This window comes from Mobula hypostoma, chromosome 20, assembly GCF_963921235.1.
Source record: "Mobula hypostoma chromosome 20, sMobHyp1.1, whole genome shotgun sequence".
Taxonomy (NCBI): Eukaryota; Metazoa; Chordata; class Chondrichthyes; order Myliobatiformes; family Myliobatidae; genus Mobula; species Mobula hypostoma.
In genome coordinates, this window is record NC_086116.1 from 13,667,414 (window position 1) to 13,691,209 (window position 23,796).

The 23,796-nt window shown below is 44.3% G+C and overlaps 1 long non-coding RNA gene across 1 annotated transcript in view; it reads right to left on the minus strand.

Annotated features, from left to right (window-relative positions):
* LOC134359168 (uncharacterized) overlaps positions 1 to 2,898 on the minus strand; it is a 36,869-nt gene extending 33,971 nt beyond the window's left edge. The window contains exon 1 of the long non-coding RNA XR_010021055.1: positions 2,738 to 2,898. This is a non-coding gene — a long non-coding RNA (uncharacterized LOC134359168). The remainder of the gene's footprint in view (positions 1 to 2,737) is intronic.
* Positions 2,899 to 23,796: the final 20,898 nt, after the last annotated feature.

Here is a 23,796-nt window from a genome sequence, read left to right on the forward strand (position 1 = left end):
TTTCTGAAAACTGTTCTCTAATTATGTGCCATGTGTTTTCTTCCCTGTAATATTCTGTTAAATGCATCCTTTATTCCTCAATTTCATTCATTCTGATGAAAAGTCGGCTTTGTTTTTTTTTCCACTGACATTTCCTGACCCGTCTCTCTTTTTATTCGTTCATTTTATTCCCATGCTTTTATTTTTTATTTCCCAAAATATCCGTGCAAAGGTAGCTTGCTCGCTGCCAAATAACTGATTGAAATAAAGAGATACTGCTCCTCAAGATTAAAAAGACTCAGCACGGTCTCTCAATATAATTTTCCTCTCACTCCCACTCCCCTACCCATCATACTGCATTATAAAGCATCATGGAAAATAAACCATATTGGCTGATTGGCTGGAAATAGAACATAGAACACTACAGCACTGGACAGAACACTTAGCCTATGATTTTGTATCGATCTTGATGTCAGATAAGATTAAATGTCCTCTTCCTGTGAATTATCCCTATATCTCCATTCTTTCCATACTCTTGTGTAATCTATCAACTTGTCTGCTTCCACTGGTACCCAGCTAACCCATTCCAGGGACCCACCACCCTCTGTGTAAAAAGATATTTGCCTCCCATGACACCTTTAAACTGCCCTTATCTAACTCCAAAAGCATGTCCTCCTGTGTTCGGCACTTCTACCCGGTGGAAGATTTCTGACAGACAACCTTATCTCTGCCTCTTATACTTTAAAAAAGGCTTTACCAAGTCTCCTTCAGCCTCCAATGCTGTAGAGAAAACAACCCAAGTTTAGAACATAGAACATAGAACATAGAATAGTACAGCGCATTACAGGCCCTTCAGCCCACAATGTTGTGCCGACCCTCAAACCCTGCCTCTCATATAACCCCCCACCTTAAATTCCTCCATATACCTGTCTAGCAGTCTCTTAAACTTCACGAGTGTATCTGCCTCCACCACTGACTCAGGCAGTGCATTCCACGCACCAACCACTCTCTGAGTAAAAAAACTTCCTCTAATATACCCCTTGAACTTCCCACCCCTTACCTTAAAGCCATGTCCTCTTGTATTGAGCAGTGGTGCCCTGGGGAAGAGGCGCTGGCTATCCACTCCATCTATTCCTCTTATTATCTTGTACACCTCTATCATGTCTCCTCTCATCCTCCTTCTCTCCAAAGAGTAAAGCCCTAGCTCCCTTAATCTCTGGTCATAATGCATACTCTCTAAACCAGGCAGCATCCTGGTAAATTTCCTCTGTACCCTTTCCAATGCTTCCACATCCTTCCTATAGTGAAGTGACCAGAACTGGACACAGTACTCCAAGTGTGGCCTAACCAGAGTTTTAGAGAGCTGCATTATTACATCGCGACTCTTAAACTCTATCCCTCGACTTATGAAAGCTAACACCCCATAAGCTTTCTTAACTACCCTATCTACCTGTGAGGCAACTTACAGGGATCTGTGGACATGTACCTCCAGATCCCTCTGCTCCTCCACACTACCAAATATCCTGCCATTTACTTTGTACTCTGCCTTGGAGTTTGTCCTTCCAAAGTGTATCACCTCATACTTCTCCAGGTTAAACTCCATCTACCACTTCTCAGCCCACTTCTGCATCCTATCAATGTCTCTCTTCAATCTTTGACAATCCTCTACACTATCTACAACACCACCAACCTTTGTGTCGTCTGCAAACTTGCCAACCCACCCTTCTACCCCCCACATCCAGGTCGTTAATAAAAATCACGAAAAGTTAGAGGTCCCAGAACAGATCCTTGTGGGACACTGAGTTTGTCAAGCCTTTCCTTATAGCTCGTACCTTCTAATCCAGGCAGCATCCTGGTAAATCTCTTCCGCACTCTCTGCACATCCTTCACGTAATGGGGCAGCTAGAACTTCACACAATACTCCAAGTGTGGTCTGACTGAAGTTTTATATACTGTAGCTGTTATGTGACTTATACACAACACCCCGACTAAAGAAGGCAAGCAAGCCTTTTTACCACTTCATTCACTTACAGATCCTTCTGTACCGGAGTGCTATTAAGGGGCCTACCATTAACTGTATACTTTCTCCTTTCATTTGACCTCCCATAGTGCAACACCTCATATTTGCTTGAATTGAACTCAATTTTTTTGGCCATATCTGTAACTGATCTATATTGCGCTGTATTCTTTGCTAGGCCTTTATGTTTTCGACAATTCCACAAATCTCGTTGTCATCTGAAAACTTACTAATCTACTCATCCATAATTTCATCCAAAGCGTTGATATCACAAACAACCTAAGTCCTTGCATTGATCCTTCAGGAACACCACAGGTCATATACCTTCAGTCAGAATGACATCCTCCCACCACTCCCCCCCTGTCTTCTATGGACAAGTCAGTTCTGAATCCAAACGCAACTCCACCTGAATCCCTTGGATCTTTACCTTCTGAATCAACCTATTGTGAAGGATCTTATCAAATGTCTTAGTAAAATCCATGGAGATAACATCCACTGCTTTACCCTCATCAAGCACCTTTGTCACCTCATCAAAACATTCAATGAAGTTCATAAGACATGATTTGACACACACAAATCCATGCTGATTGTCCTTAAGCAGGCCATGCCTTTCCAATAAATCATATCCCTTAGTATCATCTCACTAGCTTCCCAAACACTGACGTGAGGCTCACCGTCCTATAATTATGTGGATTATTCCCATTTCCCTTCTTTAACAAAGGTGCAATATTTACCACTCACCAGTCTTATGGGAGCTATGGTTCCGGAGGTCCAATCAGCAGAGGAAGCAGAGCACAGCATCTGGCAGGTTTCTCGCAGGTCGGCGACGCCTGTTCAGAAGGAGAGATCGCAGGAGTCAGGGCATTCCAGGGTTCTCACAGTTCGGCGACGTTTGTTTAAAAGGAGAGCTTTGCGGGCATTCAGACATTCCAGAGGCCCTATCAGTGGTGGGACCAGAGCACAGAGAATTAAATAAAAGTACAGAAGGGACAAGTGGGGCGACCATTGTCGGGAGTAGGTCAGTGGTGAGAGTAGGAGTGTCAAGCCTTGGCTCAAAGGAGGCTTCAGCTCGAAGATGTTGGTTCTGTGTAACTTTCTGTTAGGTTCCCTTTTTCCTCTCTGTCTTGCTGTACAGTGTAGTAAATGGCCGTTGTGTATTCTTCATGCCGGATGTTGGTATCCTGGGAGATCCAGAGTCTCCAGAGGAACTACATCTGCATGAAGTGCATCCAGCCGCAGCTCCTTGAAGACCGTTTTAGGAACCTGGAGCAGCAGCTGGGTGACCTTCAGCTTGTACAGGAGAGTGAGGAGATCATCGATCAGAGTTACAGGGAAGTAGTCACCCCGAAGTTGCAAGAGGTGAGTAGCTGGGTGACCGTCAGGGGAAATGGAAATGGAAATAAGCAATTAACACAGAGCACCCCTGTGGCCATTCCCCTCAATCATAAGTAGACCATTTTGGATACTTTTGTGAGGGGTGATCTCCCAGGGGAGTGCCACGGAAACCGGGTAACTGGCACTGAGCATGGGTCTGTGGTGCAGAAAGGAAAGACGGAGAAGAGGGGAGAGTTAATGATCAGGGACGCAATAGTCAGAAGAACAGACAGGAGATTCTGAGGACGTGAATGGGACACCCGGATGTTATGTTGCCTCCCAGGTGCCAGGGTCAGGGACATCTCAGATCGTGTCCACAGCATTTTAGACAGGAAGCAGAAAGCAGCCAGGTGTCTTGGTAGGTATTGGTACCAATGGCATAGGAATGAAAGGCAATGAGGTCCTGAAGAGAGAATTTAGAGAGCTAGGCAGAAATCTGAGAAGCAGGACCTTCAGGGTAGTAATTTCTGGACTGCTACCTGTGCCACATGCTAGTGAGGGTAGAAACAGGATGATTTGACAGATAAATGTGTAACGCGCTGTAAGGTTTCACTGCTAATGTAATGGTTTCTCTGTAGCAGCAATGTCTGTGTTATGACGAGAGATAACGGGGGCTTTGAATGTGCGCCACTCAGTGAGAGGCATGTTGTTTCTTTCCTGTGGGGCTGAGAGCAGGGACTCACGGGCTTTTGTTCAGCAGAAGATGGAGAGAGAAGATGCCAGAATGGGGAAGTCATAGACTGCAGGACAGAGTGGACTTGAAACGCGGTCGGGGGTCGACGCTTGGGGAGTAACTCGAGGGAGGACGATCCGACAGGAAAACTGTGAGCTCCAGCATTGCAAAATAGACTGTTTCATGAGAATGGGGCTTTTTTTGTTTCTTTACTAACCCTATTGTGAAATTAAGAATAATAAAGCTCAATCATTTAATTCCATATTGTGTACTGTTAGTTATTTCGTGGAACTGATTTGTAACAGGTGAACACATCCACCGAAACAAGATTTCTTAAGTTTGGCCGGGCCAGAGGCTGTCTTTCCCTCGAGTGAGCCGCTAGCCGAACCTGAGGGTTACAATTGTGGGGGCTCGTTCAGGATTGATTTCGTTGTATGCTGTATGATTACTCTGAGCATTGAACCAGTGGGGTAGATATTTGTACTCCGGATAAATTGTTAATTTGCCTATTAAGTACTGTTAAAGTTGCGATTGAGGGCTGAAGTTTGATAAGATGGCAGGCGCAGCTCTCGTTTTAATGCAGACCAGTGCTGACGTAGCGGTGATGGAGCGGGCCGAATCACAAATCGAGTTCCCCGTAGCTGGGACCGGAGAGTTCAAAGACGGGGTTCTATCATTTTTGAGCGGTGAGAGGAAGGAGTGGTCAGATTTGGAATATCTAATTAGTCCCCGTCCCCAGGGAAGAGTGAGAATTCTGAGGTAGTATCCACCCTTACCTCCCTGGTGAATAATTGGAAAAATGCCCAAGTTTAAAGTCCCTGCTACAGCAGGCTCCGCCTATTCTCTGGAATAACGCCCACCCCTAAAGGGGAGGAGGAGTATGAGACGTGGGTGAAGCAGACCTCTCAGTTGTTAGATGATTGGCAGTGCTTTGATGATGTAAAGCGACAGAGATTGGCTGAGAGTTTGAGTGGGCGGGCTGCTGACATTGGGAGAGCCACCAGGTTGAGGTATCCCCTAGCAACCATGAGCGATTACCTGTGAGCACTGGAAAGCTCTTTTGGCCCGACACGAAGCCCAGTGGAGCTCGTGCCAGGGTTTCAAAACGTACGTCAGGAGAAGGGGGAGAAGCTTTCTGCTTACATTCTTCAGCTAGAGAGGCAGCTAAATTGCTTGCGGCGCAGAAGGGTCATTCAGGCGGCTGAGGTGGATCAGTTAAGAATGGACCAGATAGCCAGGGGCCTCCAGTCCCGGGACCTGATTGCTGTGGGTCTCCAGCAGTCTCGTAAAATGCGCCACCTTCTCTCTGATCTGAGAGGTACGGGAGGAGGAGGACACATCAGAGGCGTGGGAGGACTCCGTCAGCAGGGTACAGTCCTCGGTAGTCATCCCCTGCGGTGAAGTAACCACAGATAGCCTACCCCGGGGAGTGGTTGAGGAGATTGTGGCAAGAGTTGAGAACTGAGATGTCTCGGCTGTTATCAGCAGGTGTGACCCCCCCCCATATGATGGAGCTGACGGAGGAGGGGGCGGAACCCCTAAGGGGACGAACAATGCGGAGGGCAGCTAGCAGCCGGTGTCACGTGAGAGGGAGAGTGAGCCCCTGGGTACCTAAGCAGAGAGAGTCATTGGGAGAACTTAGAGGAGACCCAGTGAGGGAACGGCCTGTTATCTTTGGGGAAACACGTTCCCAGCAATATACCAAGGAACCCCCGAAAGCGAAAGACCCTATTCCTGAAGGCTTACTGGGACCATGCTCCAATGTGTCACTATGGATAGAGGGTATTTATGCTAAAGCCATGCTCGACACCGGGTTACAGGTCACGTTGTTGTACCATTTGTTTTACGACCATTATCTGAAGCATTTACCATTGACACCATTCAGGGCACTGGAGATCTGGGGTCTTAGTGCTAGTGATTATCCATACGACGGTTATTTGTCAGTGAAGCTGGAGTTCTCGGAGGCCGATGTGGGAGTGTCTGATGTCCTTGATACATTGGTGCTGGTTGTCCGGACCTCACTGAGAAGGGCAGCATTTCAGTTCTGGTGGGGGCCAACACCCCTCTTGTGAGGAGGCTCATGGGGGCCTGCAAGGAGAAGGCTGGCAAGAGCTTTCTGGGGACATTGTCCGTGCACCCGGGGTTTCGAGCTGCTTTGAGGAAGTGTGTGGCTGCACTGGGCCGGATACCAAATTTACGTGAGGAACTGTGTGGTTCACCCAGTCGAAGCCAATGGTAGTATGGCCCGGGGAAACAGTGAGAGTGATGGGGTCCCCCAGATTTCCCGGAGTGCCTGAGGGCGAAGCCCTCTTAGTGAACCATGAGAGGGAGTTGGGATTTCCTGCTGAGGTACTGGTGAAGCCCGAACTGCAGAAGCCCTTGGTTGTACAGGCAAGCAGGATGGCAGTGATCGTCAGGAACACTACGAAGACGGAGGTCACCTTCAAGCTGGGGATGCCCCTGGTGACGGTAAAATCTAGTGTCCCTGTGAGACATGCCGGGAAGAAACTATTGGAAAAAGGGGGAAAGTTGACAGCTGAGTCATTCAACTTCAGGAACTCCCTGGTTCCTGTGGGTTGGATGAGGAGCTTGGTAGAGAAGCACCAATGGCTTCAGTTTCTGGGAAAAATGAGGAAGGTGCAGGACAGATATATTCCAAAAAATGAATACTCAACTGGCAAAATAGTACAACCATGGCTGACAAGGGAAGTCAAAGCTAATGTAAAAACAAAAGAGAGGGCATATACCAAAGCAAAAAATAGCAGGAAGATAAAGGATTGGGAAGATTTTAAGAACCTACAGAGAGCAACTAACAGAATCATTAGGAGGGAAGAGATGAAATATGAAAACAAGCCAGCAAACACAATCACAGTTGATAGCAAAAGTTTATTCAACTTTGTAAAAAATAAAAGAGAGAAGAGAGTGGATAGAGGACTGCTCGAAAATGAGGCTGGAGAAATAATAATGGGGGACAAGGAGATGGCAAATTAACTAAATGAGTATTTTGCATCAGTCTTCACTGTGGAGGACATTGGCAGTGTGCCAGATGTTGTAGTTTATGAAAGAAGACTGCCTGAGTCAGTGGTGGAGGCAGATACACTAGTGAAATTTAAGAGACTACTAGACAGGTATATGGAGGAATTTAAGGTGGGTGGTTATATGGGAGGCAGGGTTTAAGGGTCGGCACAAAATTGTGGGCCGAAAGACCTGTACTGTGCTGTACTGTTCTATGTTCTAAAGTGCAGTTACTATTACGAGGGAGAAGGTGCTCAAAAAGCTGAAAGATCTCACAGTACAAAAGTCACCCGGACCAGATGAGCTGCACCCTAGGGTTCTGAAAGAGGTAGTGGTAGAGATTGTGAAGGCATTAGTGATGATCTTTAAAAAAAAATCATTGGACTCTGGCATGGTGCCAGAGGACTGGAAAATTGCAAATGTCACTCCACTCTTTAAGAAAGGCGGCGGAGGCAGCAGAAAGGAAATTATAGACCAGTTAGCTTGACCTCAGTGATTGGGAAGAAGTTGGAGTCAATTGTTAAGGATGAGGTTATGGAGTACTTGGTGACACAGGACAAGATAGGACAAAGTCAGCATGGTTTCCTTGAGGGAAAATCTTGCCTGATGAACGAATTGAAATCAGCTGAAGGACCTAACCAGTGAAGAGAAAAAAACAGTATTAAGTATTAACAGTCTTTGGTCTGAGAGTCATTGTCCTAAAAGGGAATGAGAAAATTAACTAGTTTTCAGATGCAGAGAAGGTGGCAAAGGGATGAGTAGAACAAAGAAAATATTTCTGATGGGGTAGATGGATTATTATGGCAGTTAGAAGCAGATTATGTTTCTTTGTCTATGTTAGGCTTTGCTAATATTCAGGCCATCGGGCATACCTCAGCAGGCTTGACCACAAAAATGAACAGAACCAAAATCACAGATGACTGCTGGAAGTGATCAGATCTCGTTCACACAGAAAGAAACAGCAGGATACCCAAAGGTGAAGCATTCAATATTGGGTTCAGCAGGTCACATAGTTTGGAGGTGAAGAAGTTGTACTTAAGCATATGCTTTCCCTTGTTGTCAACATTGCCTGTAATTTTTTTTTTACAGCTGCATGGTCCAACCATTGCTCTGAGAAGGAAACTTCTACGCAGCATGAAAACTGCATGGTGGTTTAAATGTTTTGTTTTTGTAAATGCATACTATAAACATTAGGATGAAAATTGAAAAATCACATACTTTTTATTTTATTTATTAATTGAAGGATATAATGAAACACAAGGAAAATCTTTCACATTTCATGAACTTTTTCTAGCCGTGTCCAATGCCAGCTGTGTGGCAACAACGCTAAGTGCGTAGGGGCATTTCAGTTACTGCGCGACCACGCACCCATGCAGCTTATTTACTTATTCAGAATAGGCCCTTCCAGCATTTTGGGCTATGCCATCCAGCAATCCCCCAATTTAATCCAAGCCTAATCATGGTGTTGCGTTCTTTATATTTATACGTACCATGGGTTACTAATAAAGAATCATGTTCTGAAAGACATAGAACTTCTATTTACAGCAACAACCAAACCACGTTTCTTATAGTACCATTTTCTCCATCATTCTATCATTTCTGCCCATGCTCAGAACTCTCTCCAGTCACGTTCTGACATGTCATATCACCACACATGGGACAATTTACAATAACCAATTAACCCACCAACTAGTAGGTCTTTAGAATCTGGGAGGAAACCAGAGCATCTGGAGAATACCCACGTTACAGGTGAACGTACAAACTCCTTATAGGCAGCTGTGGGTATTGAACCCAGGTCACTTGGTACTACAAAGTGTTGTGCTAACCACTATGCTACCGTGTTTAGAGAGAATGGTGCTTGTTGTAATGGTGCATGAGGGAAGAGTGGGAAGGGGAACTAAAGTGTCAAGCAACTAAAACTCAGGGCGGCACCTGAAGGTGGACTGCCTTGGGTTTCTCGAATGAAGAGAAGATTACATTGTGAACTCTGAACCGGAGGAAGTACAAGTAAATTACTGCTTCACTCAGAAGGAAATTAATATTTCCTGAGGGATGTTTCTCTCTGCACTTGTTGGGTCTATTTCTCCTCCAGCTGATTTTACATTCCAACCCATCCACAGGGAACACTGTAACTTGTAAAATTATAGAGAGACTTTTGGATGCAAGTCCACAGCTCCCTAAAAGAGGTGACGCAAGTGTGTAGGTGGTAAAAAAGGTAAATGGCATGCTTGCTGTCATAAGGCACTGCGTACAAGAGTTGAGACATTATTTTGCTGTTAGACAAAACACTGGATAGACCACACACTACATTTGGACTTTCTCCCTGGATCATCACCTTACCGTGGTGGACTGTGGATTCCTGAGATCTCAGCTTAGCTCCTGGTAGGGTAATCTATGGCTGTAAGATTAAGGGGGAGGTTCCGGAAAAAGAACGATCCAACCTGAAGGATAGAGCCGGTGGAAGATGATGACACATCGTAATGACAGTGAAGGGTCGCCAACCATCTTGAACCCCATGCCACTGGACCCTGATCCCCAGTCTGTCGAGGACCATGTGGTGGCTACCCATGCATCTGCCTTCCACATTAAACAAAGTCATGCACAGGCGTTCTCCATTAAGTGAATCCACTCTAACATCTCTAACATTGTGTACAGTTTTGCTTGCTACATGATATCAAGGAGGCAATAGAGTGCAGAAGAAATTTACCAGGATGTCGCCTAGAATGGAGGGTGTGTAATTAATAGAGATTTGACAAGCTGGATTTATTCTCACTAGAATGCAGGAAACCAAAAAGAGGTTTATAAAATTATGAGGGGCACAGATAGTCTGCAGAGCACATGGTTAAAGTGAGGAAGAAATTTAATTTAAAGGGGGTGATAAATATCTGGGATAAGCTACCAGAGGAGCTAATAAAGATAGACAACACTAGACAACAAAGATTGTTCTTCCTGAATACTTATGGTTTTATCTTCTGGGGCAGGTGTGACCTGTACAAAAGGGACAGATTGCACTTGAATCCAAAGAGACCAATATCCTTGCAGGCAGGTTTACTAGAGCTGTTGGGAGTGGTTTAAACTAATATGTCAGGGGATGGGAACCAGTATGACAGAGCTGAGGATGAGCCAGCAGGTTTACAAGTAGATGATGTAATATGAATGTAAGGAAGGACAAGCCAATGATTGGGTACAACTGCAGAGTTTAAGTTGTAACACAGAGGCAAAATTCATAAGGGTGAAGAATGCAGGACTGAAGATGCTGTATCTAAATGCATGTAGCATTTGCAATAAGGTGCAATTAGACATGGGTCGGTATGATGTTGTGGGCCTCACAGAATCTTGGCTGATCGAAGGTCATAGTTTGAAGTTTGACATCAAAGGGTATACTTTGTATCAAAAGGACAGGCAGGAAGGCATAGGTTGTGGTGTGGCTCTGTTAGTAAGAGATGGAATTGCATCTTTAGATAGAGGTGACATAGAGTCAGAGCATGTCAAATCTTTGTGGGTGGAGTTAAGAAACTGCTAAGGTAAACAAATACCATTATGGGAATCATACATAGGCCTCCAAATAGTAGCCAAGATTGCAAAGAGAACGGAAAAGGGCATGTAATAAGGGTAATGTCACAATTGTAACGGGGGACCAGTATGCAAGGGGATTGGGAAAATGAGTTTGAAGTCGGATCGCAAGAGAGGGAATTTGTTGAATGCCTACAAGATAGCTTTTTAGAGAAGTTTATGCTCGAGCTTACTAGGGGAAAGGCTATCTTAGGTTTGGTGTTGTATAATAACCCAGATCTTATTAAGGAGCTTAATGTAAAGGAACCCTTAGGAGATAGTGATCATAATATAATTGAATTCAATTATGATTTGAGAGGAAGGAGCACAAGTCACATGTATCAGTATTGTAATAAAACAAAGGGAGACACGAGAGAGGTGCTTGCTCAGGATTGGATAGGGATACCGGCAGGGATAACGGGAGAACAGAGTTGGCTGAAGCTTTTTTGAATGGCTCACAGGGCACAGTATAGATATGTCCCACAGAAGAAGTTGTTTTCAAATGGCAGGTGTAGGCTGACAAGGGAAGTTGAGGTCTGCATAAAAGCCAAGGAAAAGGGCATATAAGTTAGCAAAAGAGAGTGGGAAATTGGACGATTGGGAAGCTTTTAAAATTCAACAAAAGACAACTAAAAAAACTATAAGAAGGGAAAAAATGAAATACGAGGGCAAACCAGCTGATAATATAAAGCAGGATACTCAATGTTTTTTCAGTTATATAAAGTGTAAAACGGAGGTGAGAGTTGATATTGGACCACTGGAAAATGATGCTGATGAGGTAGTAATGGGGACAAAAGAAATGACAGATGAACTTAATAAGTACTTCGTTTCAGTCTTTACAGAGGAAGACACCAGCCATATGCCAGAGGTCCATGAGTGTTGGGGAGGAGGAGTAAGTGCCATTGCTATTGCAAAGGGAGAAGTGCTGGCCAAACTCAAAGGTGGATAAGTCACCTGGACCATATGGACTACATCCCAGAGACCTGAAAGAGGTTGCTGAAGAGATAACAGATGCATTGATCACAATCTTCCAAGAATCACTTGATTCTGGCGTGATCCTGGAGGACTAGAACATTGCAAATGTCATGCCACTCTTTAAGAAGGGAGGAAGACAAAAGAGGGGAAATTATAGGCTAGTTAGTGGTTGGGAAAAGTGTTGGAGTCAATTATCAAGGATGAGGTTTCGGGGTACTTGGAGATTAACAATAAAATAAGTCAAAGTCAGCATGGTTTCTGAAAGGGAAATCTTGCCTGACGAATCTGTTAGAATTTTTCGAGGAAGTAACAAGCAGGGTGGACAAAGGAGAGGGCGTGAATGTCACTTAGATAGCATTTCAGAAGGCGTGAAGCTTTGTAAGATACTAATCAAGCCACACTTGGAGTATTGTCAACTGTTTTGGGCCCTTATCTCAGAAAGGATGTATTGTCTTTGGAGAGAATCCAGACGAGGTTCATGAGGATGATTCCAGAAATGAAGGGGTTAACATATGAGGAGCTTTTGGCAGTTTTGGCCCTGTACTCACTGGAATTTAGAAGGATGTGTGAGGATCTCATTGACACCTACTGAATGTTGGAAGGACTAGATAAGGTGGATGTGGCGAGGATGTTTCCTCTGGTAGAGGTAACAAGAACCAGAGGGAACAGCCTCAAAATTGAGGGGCAACCTTTTAGAACAGAAGTAAGGAGGAATTTTTTTTTTAGCCAAAGAGTGGTGAATCTGGGGAATGCTCTGCCACAGGCTGCAGTGGATGCCACGTCCATGGGTATATTTAAAGCAGAAGTTGATAGATTCCTGCTTGGTTGGGGCATCAAAGAATATGGTGAGGGAGCAGCTGTATGGGGCTGAGTAGGATGCGGGATCAACTACGATGAAATGGCAGAGTGGACTCGATGGGCTGAATGGCCCAATTCTACCTCTATATCTTATGGTCTTATTTTATGGATTTTCGGCTGCTGATCATGAAAATCACTACGAAATTTCCCTATCATGCACCATTTTTTTCAAATTGTCTATATTTGTTGTTTCAATTCATAATTCAAGTCAGATTAACTGATGCCAAGTTTATAGAAGGCATTTTTGTTGGCCCACATATAACTGGGTCCTGGTTGCACTGGCTGCTGAGGTGTCTAAAATGGCTTCTTTGTATGTTATATAAAATGGCTTTTCTGTAATAATGACTGCGATGTAAGGAGTTCTCTCTCTCTCTGCTTGTTTGGGTTATATTATTGATAAGGGGAAGACCATGTTATTCTTTTTGTGGGTGATATTCTGTCTCATATGGCTGGGGATCGTGTGGTTTGGCGGGTTTTTCAGGTGGAGAAGACGGAGGAAGGTCGCATTCGGAGGTGCTCTGGTCGACCACCCGAGGACTGGTCCCGTGCAGGTCGTCGGAGGCCGAGGTTGGAGGGTCGAGGTTCTGCGGGATACTGAGCTCCAACGAAACCTTAGGTGCACTGACTTTTAAAACGCTATTCGAACTTTGGCGCCTTTCTTTGTTTTATTCTTTCATAGTGTATTCTTTGTTAACCGATGATCGCAGTAAGATTTATAAAGAGTACCCATTTAACCGCTTATGGTGTTCTGTCTGATCTGTGAATTGGACGCTTACGCAGCCTCCACATAAACTGGCTTACGTAGTTGGCTGGTTGTGGGGTTTCCCTAGACACTGAGGAGCAGGGTTTGTCTATAGCCTTGCACACAAATCAAACAGATCATCAATGTCAGGCAATTTGAAGAACTTGTAATGGGACTGGAAAAAATTGCATTGAACGCCTTCTGGGATGTTGTTGAAAATTTTCTTGGCAACTACAGAGCACCAAACTATGTACAGCTGGTTAACAACATCCTTCAAAGATACAAAACCATGAAGTCCAACATGTCACTAAAAATTTATTTTCTGCATTCCCATTCAGACTTCTTCCCTGTAAATCTTGGTCCTGTCTGTAATGAGCATGGTGAAAGGCTTCACCAGGACATTGCGGTCATGGTGAAACGGTATCAGGGCAACTGGAATCCATCAGTACTGGCTAATTATTGTTGGACACAGAAGTCAGAAGCCTCAGACACTGAGTACAAACAAAGTTCATCAACAGAACATTTTTAGTTTAGATGAACTATTACAAAGCATCAGCACCAATATGCAATTAAACCCATTACATTCATGAATAACATAAAAACATAGAAAATAGGTGCAGGAGTAGGCCATTCGGCCCTTCGAGTCTACACCGCCATTCAGTATGATCATGGCTGATCATCCAACTCAGAACCCTGTACCAGCCTTCCCTCCATACCCCCGATCCCTTTAGCCACAAGGGCCATATCTAACTCCCTCTTAAATACAGCCAATGAACTGGCCTCAACTGTTTCCTGTGGCAGAGAATTCCACAGATTCACCACTCTTTGTGTGAAGAAGTTTTTCCTAATCTCGGTCCTAAAAGGCTTCCCCTTTATCCTCAAACTGTGAACCCTCGTTCTGGACTTCCCCAACATCGGGAACAATCTTCCTGCATCTAGCCTGTCCAATCCCTTTAGGATTTTATACGTTTCAATAAGATACCCCCTCAATCTTCTAAATTCCAACGAGTATAAGCCTAGTCGATCCAGTCTTTCATCATATGAAAGTCTTGCCATCCCAGGAATCAATCTGCTGAAGCTTCTTTATACTCCCTCTATGGCAAGAATGTCTTTCCTCAGATTAGGGGACCAAAACTGCATACAGTACTCCAGGTGTGGTCTCACCAAGGCCTTGTACAACTGCTGTAGTACCTCCCTGCTCCTGTACTCGAATCCTCTTGCTATGAATGCCAGCATACCATTCGCCTTTTTCACCGCCTGCTGTACCTGCAAGCCCACTTTCAATGACTGGTGTATAATGACACCCAGGTCTCATTGCACCTCCCCTTTTCCTAATCGGCCACCATTCAGATAATAATCTGTTTTCCTGTTTTTGCCACCCAAGTGGATAACTTCACATTTATCCACATTAAATTGCATCTGCCATGAACTTGCCCACTCACCTAACCTATCCAAGTCACCCTGCATCCTCTTAGCATCCTCCTCACAGCTAACACTGCCACCCAGCTTCGTGTCATCCGCAAACTTGGAGATGCTGCATTTAATTCCCTCATCTAAGTCATTAATATATATTGTAAACAATTGGAGTCCCAGCACTGAGCCTTGCGGTACCCCACTGGTCACTGCCTGCCATTCTGAAAAGGTCCCGTTTATTCCCACTGTTTGCTTCCTGTCTGCCAACCAATTCTCTATCCACATCAATACCTTACCCCCAATACTTTGTGCTTTAAGTTTGCACACCAATCTCCTGTGTGGGGCCTTGTCAAAAGCCTTTTGAAAATCCAAATATACCACATCCACTGGTTCTCCCCTATCCACTCTACTAGTTACATCCTCAAAAAATTCTATGAGATTCGTCAGACATGATTTTCCTTTCACAAATCCATGCTGACTTTGTCCGATAATTTCACTGCTTTTCAAATGTGCTGATATCACATCTTTGATAACTGACTCTAGCATTTTCCCCACTACCGATGTTAGGCTAACCGGTCTATAAGTCCCCAGTTTCTCTCTCCCTCCTTTTTTAAAAAGTGGGGTTACAGTAGCCACCCTCCAATCCTCAGGAACTAGTCCAGAATCTAAAGAGTTTTGAAAAATTATCACTAATGCATCCACTATTTCATGGGCTACTTCCTTAAACACTCTGGGATGCAGACCATCTGGCCCTGGGGATTTATCTGCCTTTAATCCCTTCAATTTACCTAACACCACTTCCCTACTAACATGTATTTCCCTCATTTCCTCCATCTCACTGGACCCTCTGTCCCCTACTATTTCCGGGAGATAATTTATGTCCTCCTTAGTGAAGATAGAACCAAAGTAGTTATTCAATTGGTCTGCCATGTCCTTGCTCCCCATAATCAATTCACCTGTTTTTGTCTGTAGGGGACCTACATTTGTCTTAATCAATCTTTTTCTTTTCAAATATCTATAAAAGCTTTTACAGTCAGTTTTTATGTTCCCTGCCAGTTTTCTCTCATAATCTTTTTTCCCTTTCCTAATTAAGCCCTTTGTCCTCCTCTGCTGGACTCTGAATTTCTCCCAGTCCTCAGGTGAGCCACTTTTTCTGGCTAATTTGTATGCTTCTTCTTTGGAATTGATACTATCCCTAATTTCCCTTGTCAGCCACGGGCGCACTACCTTCCCTGATTTATTCTTTTGCCAGACTGGGATGAACAATTGTTGTAGTTCATCCATGCAACCTTTAAATGCTTGCCATTGCATATCCACCGTCAACCCTTTAAGTATCATTTGCCAGTCTATCTTAGCTAATTCACGTCTCATACCTTCAAAGTTACCCTTCTTTAAGTTCAGAACCTTTGTTTCTGAATTAACTATGTCACTCTCCATCTTAACGAAGAATTCCACCATAGAATAAACTTCTGTGGGGCATCCAGCCAGGTATAGATATCAATTTTAACTGATGCTTCTGTTGGAACGTCATGCATAAGCACTTTGTTTCCTCGCAGACACTCTCTGGATCAGAAATAGTTTTCGCATGGCTAATCAAAGTAGAAAGATCCACTCTATGTTAGGAGAGCGGACCCAGAGAGTCTGCTCGAGGAAATAAGACAATTACACACGGTAATCCTACAGGATGGCTACAAGGTGAAGAAAATCAATCAGGCCCTTAAAAGGGCCTACAGAAAAAAACAGGAAACCTAACAGAGAAGGAACCCGTTATGACTGCCTGTCTTCCCTATATTTCCATAGTTTCAGGAAGGATCGCCAGGATCCTGAAGAAATACCGGATTTAATACCATCACAAACCCATAAGGAAGCTCAAATTACAGTTTATGCGGGTCAAAGATGACCTAGGTCTCAGGACAACTGGCATTTACAGGATCCCCTGTGAATGTGGAGCAGTGTATATGGGTCTGACGGGACACAGCGTGGAAACACGCTTCAAGAAACATGGGAGGTGTATCCATTTGGGTTACCTGGAGAAATTGGCAGGAGCAAAACATTGCATTTACAGTAGCTATAGATTGACTTCGATGGCACTAAACTACTGTGCTGTGCCATTGGCCTTTGGGAGGACCACCTGATGAAGGATGTCATTGAAATAAAACTATAGGAAAAGAATATTAACAAAGGCAAAGGTCTCGCTCGCAGTAAGAACTGAAATTCAATTGTAAGCAATGTGGGACAATAGAAACCTGATTGGATGAGGATGAACGAATCAGGAGGGACTGACAACTGGACTAGACATGCACAGGCATCATCCCTGATGAAGGTGTCAGAGATTGTCATGAAAGCACTGGTTAAAATCAATACTTGTACCCGGCTGGAAGCCTGAGAAGAGTTTATTCATTATATATGGCGGGAAAGTAGTAGATCGTTTTTCACATTACATTCAATAAAAGTTAATTTCCTGTTTCTCCAAATTGCTAGTGATACAGGTAGTCAGAAATTATATTTGTGTTCAGTCTTAAGCTGTCTACATAAACAAAAGGAATCTTTGAGGAAGCAACACTTTGGAAAAAAATGGTTGTTCAGTGTAATTACAGCATTTCAAAAGGATTTGTACAGGTACAAGGATAGAAAAGAAGCGGAAGTATAAAAGACCTAATGCCAGCAAACAGGATTCACGTGGCTAGGCGTTGCGTTGGTTTCGACAATGTGAGCCGTGAGGGTCTATTTGTGTGCTGTATGATTCAATAATTCTGTAAATGTTTGGGTTTTCTGGATGGCCTGTCAAGCCTTATTTGCCTTGAGCCTGATTTCCCACCCGGTTGACTATGATTGAGGTCACTGAGGGAAATCTAAAACATGACCCCTACAGTGAAAATTAAGGTGGTGGGAGGAAGGTATAGAGAGCTATCAGGGGTAGTCTTTTGATACAGAGAGTGGTGGGTGTCTGGAACCCACTACCAGGGTTGGTGGTAGAGGCTGGTACATTATAGACATTTAAGACACTCGTAGAGATACACGTGGATAAAAGAAAAATAGCTGTGTGAGAGCAAAGGGTTAGAATTGTGGGCTGAAGGGCCTGTACTGTGCCATACTGTTCTATGTTTTACAATACTGGAAGGCGAAAGGTCAGCCTGGACCCAGAATATTATAGTAGGTGGTTAGGGCCAAAGGGCCTATTCCTGATAATGTGAATGGAGGGCCTTCACATGGAAAAGGTCTGGACTTCGTTCAAGTGCTGACATTTATTTAAAAAAACTGCTTAAAAGAAAGCAAACCACATTTATAGAGTGCCTTTCTTGAATTTATCCAAACAATGCCAATGATTTTTATTAGGCTGCCGGGAGGTGTAGTCAAGGAGGCTGTGAGAGACTGTGACTTTATGGTATGTACTGGTGGATAGTTTATGGTATGTACTGGTGGATACTTTATGTCCTGAGCTGGAGACAGAGAGATCTCAAAGGAAGTGTCAGTTGTAATTAATAGTGTCTCTTCTAGGAAGTTTGCCCAGTATCGCTGTTTCTTTTCAGAAACCATCTTCAACAAAGAATGTTGGAGGTGTGAAAAAAATGGTTTAATCAGTATTTTTTGAATCAGTGTGCTATTAATACACTGATCATTTTTAATATGGCTGCATAAGGATAGCCACGTGGATGCTGTCCATGGAAGATGTCACAATCAGTTCCATTATTTTATACAACTCCAGCACATATTTTTCTGCTTCCCAAAACAAGAGATTCAAGCAGGCCCCCGGTCTGCGGCAGTGGGAGTTTTTAAATCAGAAGCCCAACCCTGGCATCTGCTGCTAGACTCTCTGATGCAAACAGATCAACAGATGTGAGTCAGTTCAGCAAGGAATGGGTGTCTCCTGCAGCAGACATTTACTTGAAAAGTTTTTAGACAAAGAACAGCCAGCCAAGATAATACATACCCAGGGAAATCATTTAATCTCTGGAATGAATTAATTCACCATAGGGACGTAAAAGATCAACCGATATGCTCTCCACATTTTGTTATGATTCCATGACATCAGATTGAATCACCAAGTCCCGACATTTTGATACGTTTTCTTCTAAAAATCCTGTTTTTTCCTTCAACAGTAATGCATTCATTTTTAAAGAGTGTTACTATTTATTGAGATACAGCGCTGAATTGGCCCTTCTGGCCCTCTGGCAATCCTCCAATTTAACCGGACAACTTACAATGAACAGCTAACATACCAACCGGTCTGTCTTTGGACTGTGGGAGGAAACCAGAGCACCTCAAGGAAACCCACGCGGTCACAGGGAGAACGTACAAACACTTTACAGGCAGTGAGGGGAATTGAACCCAGGTTGCCTGTACTGTAAAGCATTGTGCTGACCACTATGCTACCGTGCCACCCCAATATATCTAATATTCTTGAAAAAATTTATGCCACAACGGATTAGACCATTGCTTAACATTAGGAAGTAATCATCACAATAGCTTTACAATACAGATGACTATACAAGTGTGAATTAAGCTTGTTTGTCATAGGTTTCATGCCATATTGCTTCCAGTTTAGATTGGCGTGAGAAAGGAGAAGGTGTGACAGAGAAAACACAGTGAAAGAAGTGAGGGAATGGTTCTAACGGGATTGCTTTAAGGGCTGGCATAGACTCTGTGGGCTGAATAGCCTTCTTGGAGAAACACGAGACTGCAGATGGAGGAACAGTGAGTTAGGCGGTGTCCGTGGAGTGAAGTGGACAGTCAGCAGTTTGTGTTAAGACCCTTCAAGTGTCCAGATCAAAAGTTTCAAGCCGAAACATCAACTATCCATTCGCTCTCCTGGCCCGAGGCTTGTCAACAGCTTTCTTGTATGCAGTAAACAAGATGTCAAATGTGCAAAAACTGCTGAAATCTAAAATAATGTTCTGCTCTGTACATGAGTAACTACAATTAACTATTATAAGGTGAGGATCATAGGCTTATAAAATTCTCCCATTGCTGCTTTACTTAACAGAAAAGTTGGTATTACCATTAAATAAAAACTTCATTCCTTCTTTCTTATTTGAGGATAACTCCTCTGGACAAGCAATGGCAGATATTAGGGACACATTAGAAACTCTTAAATAAGCATTATGGATGACAGAAAAAATGGAGGCCTATGTCAGAGGGAAGTGTTAGATTGAACTTAAAGTCGGCTGATAAAACCTCAAGGGCTGAGGTCCTATAATGTGTTGTAATGTTCCATGTTCTATTATTCCTTAAAAATCTTGGGAAAGCACTATATTCCTGAAACAAAAAAACTCCATATTTCATTATAAAACTTGGCGGACAGAACAAATGTGTTTATCATATCTCACAATCGAACAGAGTAGACTCATTCCTGGAAGTAGCAATATCAGGTTAGAACTTTGCTCTCTCTTGCCAGATGCAGAAGATTACTGTTGAAAGCTTTTAGATAAGACGAGTCCAGCCTCTTCAATCATTGTTGAGGTGAATGAGCAAATGCAGTGCACCTATGGTCTTAATGCACCTGAATATTTGGTTTGAAGCCCTAATCTGGTCCTTGTGCACATCTCACCCACTTTTACAACCAGACCCTTACTCGCAGAATGGAATAGCCCAGACAGATCTGTGAGTTTATATACTAAAATCTTGTATCTTGCAAGCAAAATTTCAAGATAATTTAGTAGGAATTTGTTTATAGGAAAAATAAGATCAGAATGCATGTTAGACTGTAATTTCTTAATCAGAAGCTGGTCATGAACCACAATCGAGGAGGTAAATATTTACCTCTTACCACACCATGAGGAGGAGTAAAAACATCACTCATGATGCTGAAAGTTCAAATGATGGACAGTCAGAGAAAGGATATTACCAAGGGAAGTACAAGACTCAGAGTGGTCAGTAGAACAGGGAGGCTTATTCATAAGTAACACAAAAAAGTGCTGGAGGAACACAACAGGTCAGGTAGCATCGATGGAGGGAAACAGGCCACAGGAGCTGCCAGACCTGATGAGATCGCGCGTGCGTGCGTGTGTGTGTGTGTGTGTGTGTGTGTGTGTGTGTGTGTGTGTGTCTCCAGATTTCCAGCATCTTTCTACTTTACTTTATACTTTATCATCACCAAACAATTGATACTAGAGCATACAATCATTACAGCGATATTTGATTCAGCTCTTCGTGCTCCCTGGAGTAGAAATCGATAGTAAATACTAAAAATTTAAATTATAAATAGAAAATAGAAAAGGGAAAGTAAGGTAGTGCAAAAAAAAACCAAGAGGCAGGTCCGGATATTTGGAGGGTACGGCCCAGATCCGGGTCAGGATCCGTTCAGCAGTCTTATCACAGTTGGAAAGAAGCTGTTCCTAAATCTGGCCGTATGAGTCTTCAAGTTTCTTGAGCCTTCTCCCGGAGGGAAGAGGGATGAAAAGTGTATTGGCTGGGTGGGTCGAGTCCTTGATTATCCTGGCAGCACTGCTCCGACAGCGTGCAGTGTAAAGTGAGTTCAAGGACAGAAGATTGGTTTGTGTGATGTGCTGGGCTGTGTTCACGATCTTCTGCAGCTTCTTCCGGTCCTGGACAGGACAACTTCCATACCAGGTTGTGATGCACCCTAGAAGAATGCTTTCTACGGTGCATCTATAAAAATTAGTGAGGGTTTTAGGGGACAGGCCAAATTTCCTTAGCTTCATCACGAAGTAAAGACTGTAGAATTCCTTGCATCTCATATTTGTTAGTATTTGCCATGAGGCACATGGTGGCAACAAGAATCAGAGACTCCTTCCTGCACAGTTGGAATGCCACTCCCAACGCTCACTGCCCTCAGGCTGGCTGCACTGAGGATGAGATGGCTTCCCGCCGCTTTGTGGATACGCAAAGAAGGTCTGGAAAAGGATGCAAGGGCCCTTCTCCAGGTCTATCCCAAGCAGCTACTGATCTACCCAAGGATGCATCAAGACACTGAGACAAGCACGAAGTGCAGCTGGGAAGACTCACGTGTGCACTTCCCACAGTTCGTTGCTATTCCAATCCAACTAGATGCTGCTGACTGGCACTTCCAGGCTGCTGGAGTACGTGCTGAGGTATTCACTGTTTTAGCCAAAGAGAAGTCTTTCTAGTGATGGACTGCAGTTCACTAGAAATTAGATCCTGTGTTAAAGAGCCTTAAACAACAGAAGTCTTGTATCATCTAGAGGAGGCTATTGACATAAATAGAGTCACACTACAAATACGGCAGCGTGGTAGTGCAGCAGTTAGTGCAACACTGCACAGCGGCCAACTTTAAGATTGGAGTTCCATTCCTACCACTGTCTGTAAGGAGTTTGTACGTTCTCCCCATGACCGCGTGGATTTCCTCTGGGTGCTCCAGTTTCCTCCCACATTCCAAATACGTACTGCTATGGTTAGTGAGTTGTGGGCATGCTATGTTGGTGCCAAAACCCTGCCAACACTTGCTGGCTGCACAGCACAATCTCTGTTGGCTTGATTTGCAACAAAACAATGCACTTCACTGTAAGTTTCAACGTGCCTGTGACAAATAAAACTAATCTTTGATCTTTAAATACATAGACTGAAAAATACTGAATGAAAGAAAGCCAAGCACTGTTTTGTATTTCATGTACATACTTTTCCAAAAAATAAAAACAACAGGAATTCTGCAGATGCTGGAAATTCAAGCAACACACATCAAAGTTGCTGGTGAACGCAGCAGGCCAAGCAGCATCTATAGGAAGAGGCGCAGTCGACGTTTCAGGCCGAGACCCTTCGTCAGGACTAACTGAAGGAAGAGTGAGTAAGGGATTTGAAAGCTGGAGGGGGAGGGGGAGATGCAAAATGATAGGAGAAGACAGGAGGGGGAGGGATAGAGCCGAGAGCTGGACAGGTGATAGGCAAAAGGGGATACGAGAGGATCATGGGACAGGAGGTCCGGGAAGAAAGACCGGGGGGGGGGGTGACCCAGAGGATGGGCAAGAGGTATATTCAGAGGGACAGAGGGAGAAAAAGGAGAGTGAAAGAATGTGTGCATAAAAAAGAGTAACAGATGGGGTACGAGGGGGAGGTGGGGCCTAGCGGAAGTTAGAGAAGTCAACGTTCATGCCATCAGGTTGGAGGCTACCCAGACGGAATATAAGGTGTTGTTCCTCCAACCTGAGTGTGGCTTCATCTTTACAGTAGAGGAGGCCGTGGATAGACATGTCAGAATGGGAATGGGATGTGGAATTAAAATGTGTGGCCACTGGGAGATCCTGCTTTCTCTGGCGGACAGAGCGTAGATGTTCAGCAAAGCGGTCTCCCAGTCTGCGTCGGGTCTCACCAATATATAAAAGGCCACATCGGGAGCACCGGACGCAGTATATCACCCCAGTCGACTCACAGGTGAAGTGATGCCTCACCTGGAAGGACTGTTTGGGGCCCTGAATGGTGGTAAGGGAGGAAGTGTAAGGGCATGTGTAGCACTTGTTCCGCTTACACGGATAAGTGCCAGGAGGGAGATCAGTGGGGAGGGATGGGGGGGATGAATGGACAAGAGAGTTGTGTAGGGAGCGATCCCTGCGGAAGGCAGAGAGAGGGGTGGAGGGAAAGATGTGCTTAGTGGTGGGATCCCGTTGGAGGTGGCGGAAGTTACGGAGAATAATATGTTGGACCCGGAGGCTGGTGGGGTGGTAGGTGAGGACCAGGGGAACCCTATTCCTAGTGGGGTGGTGGGAGGATGGAGTGAGAGCAGATGTACGTGAAATGGGGGAGATGCGTTTAAGAGCAGAGTTGATAGTGGAGGAAGGGAAGCCCCTTTCTTTAAAAAAATGAAGACATCTCCCTCGTCCTAGAATGAAAAGCCTCATCCTGAGAGCAGATGCGGCGGAGACGGAGGAATTGCGAGAAGGGGATGGCGTTTTTGCAAGAGACAGGGTGAGAAGAGGAATAGTCCAGATAGCTGTGAGAGTCAGTAGGCTTATAGTAGACATCAGTGGATAAGCTGTCTCCAGAGACAGAGACAGAAAGATCTAGAAAGGGGAGGGAGGTGTCGGAAATGGACCAGGTAAACTTGAGGGCAGGGTGAAAGTTGGAGGCAAAGTTAATAAAGTCAACGAGTTCTGCATGCGTGCAGGAAGCAGCGCCAATGCAGTCATCGATGTAGCGAAGGAAAAGTGGGGGACAGATACCAGAATAGGCACGGAACATAGATTGTTCCACAAACCCAACAAAAAGGCAGGCATAGCTAGGACCCAT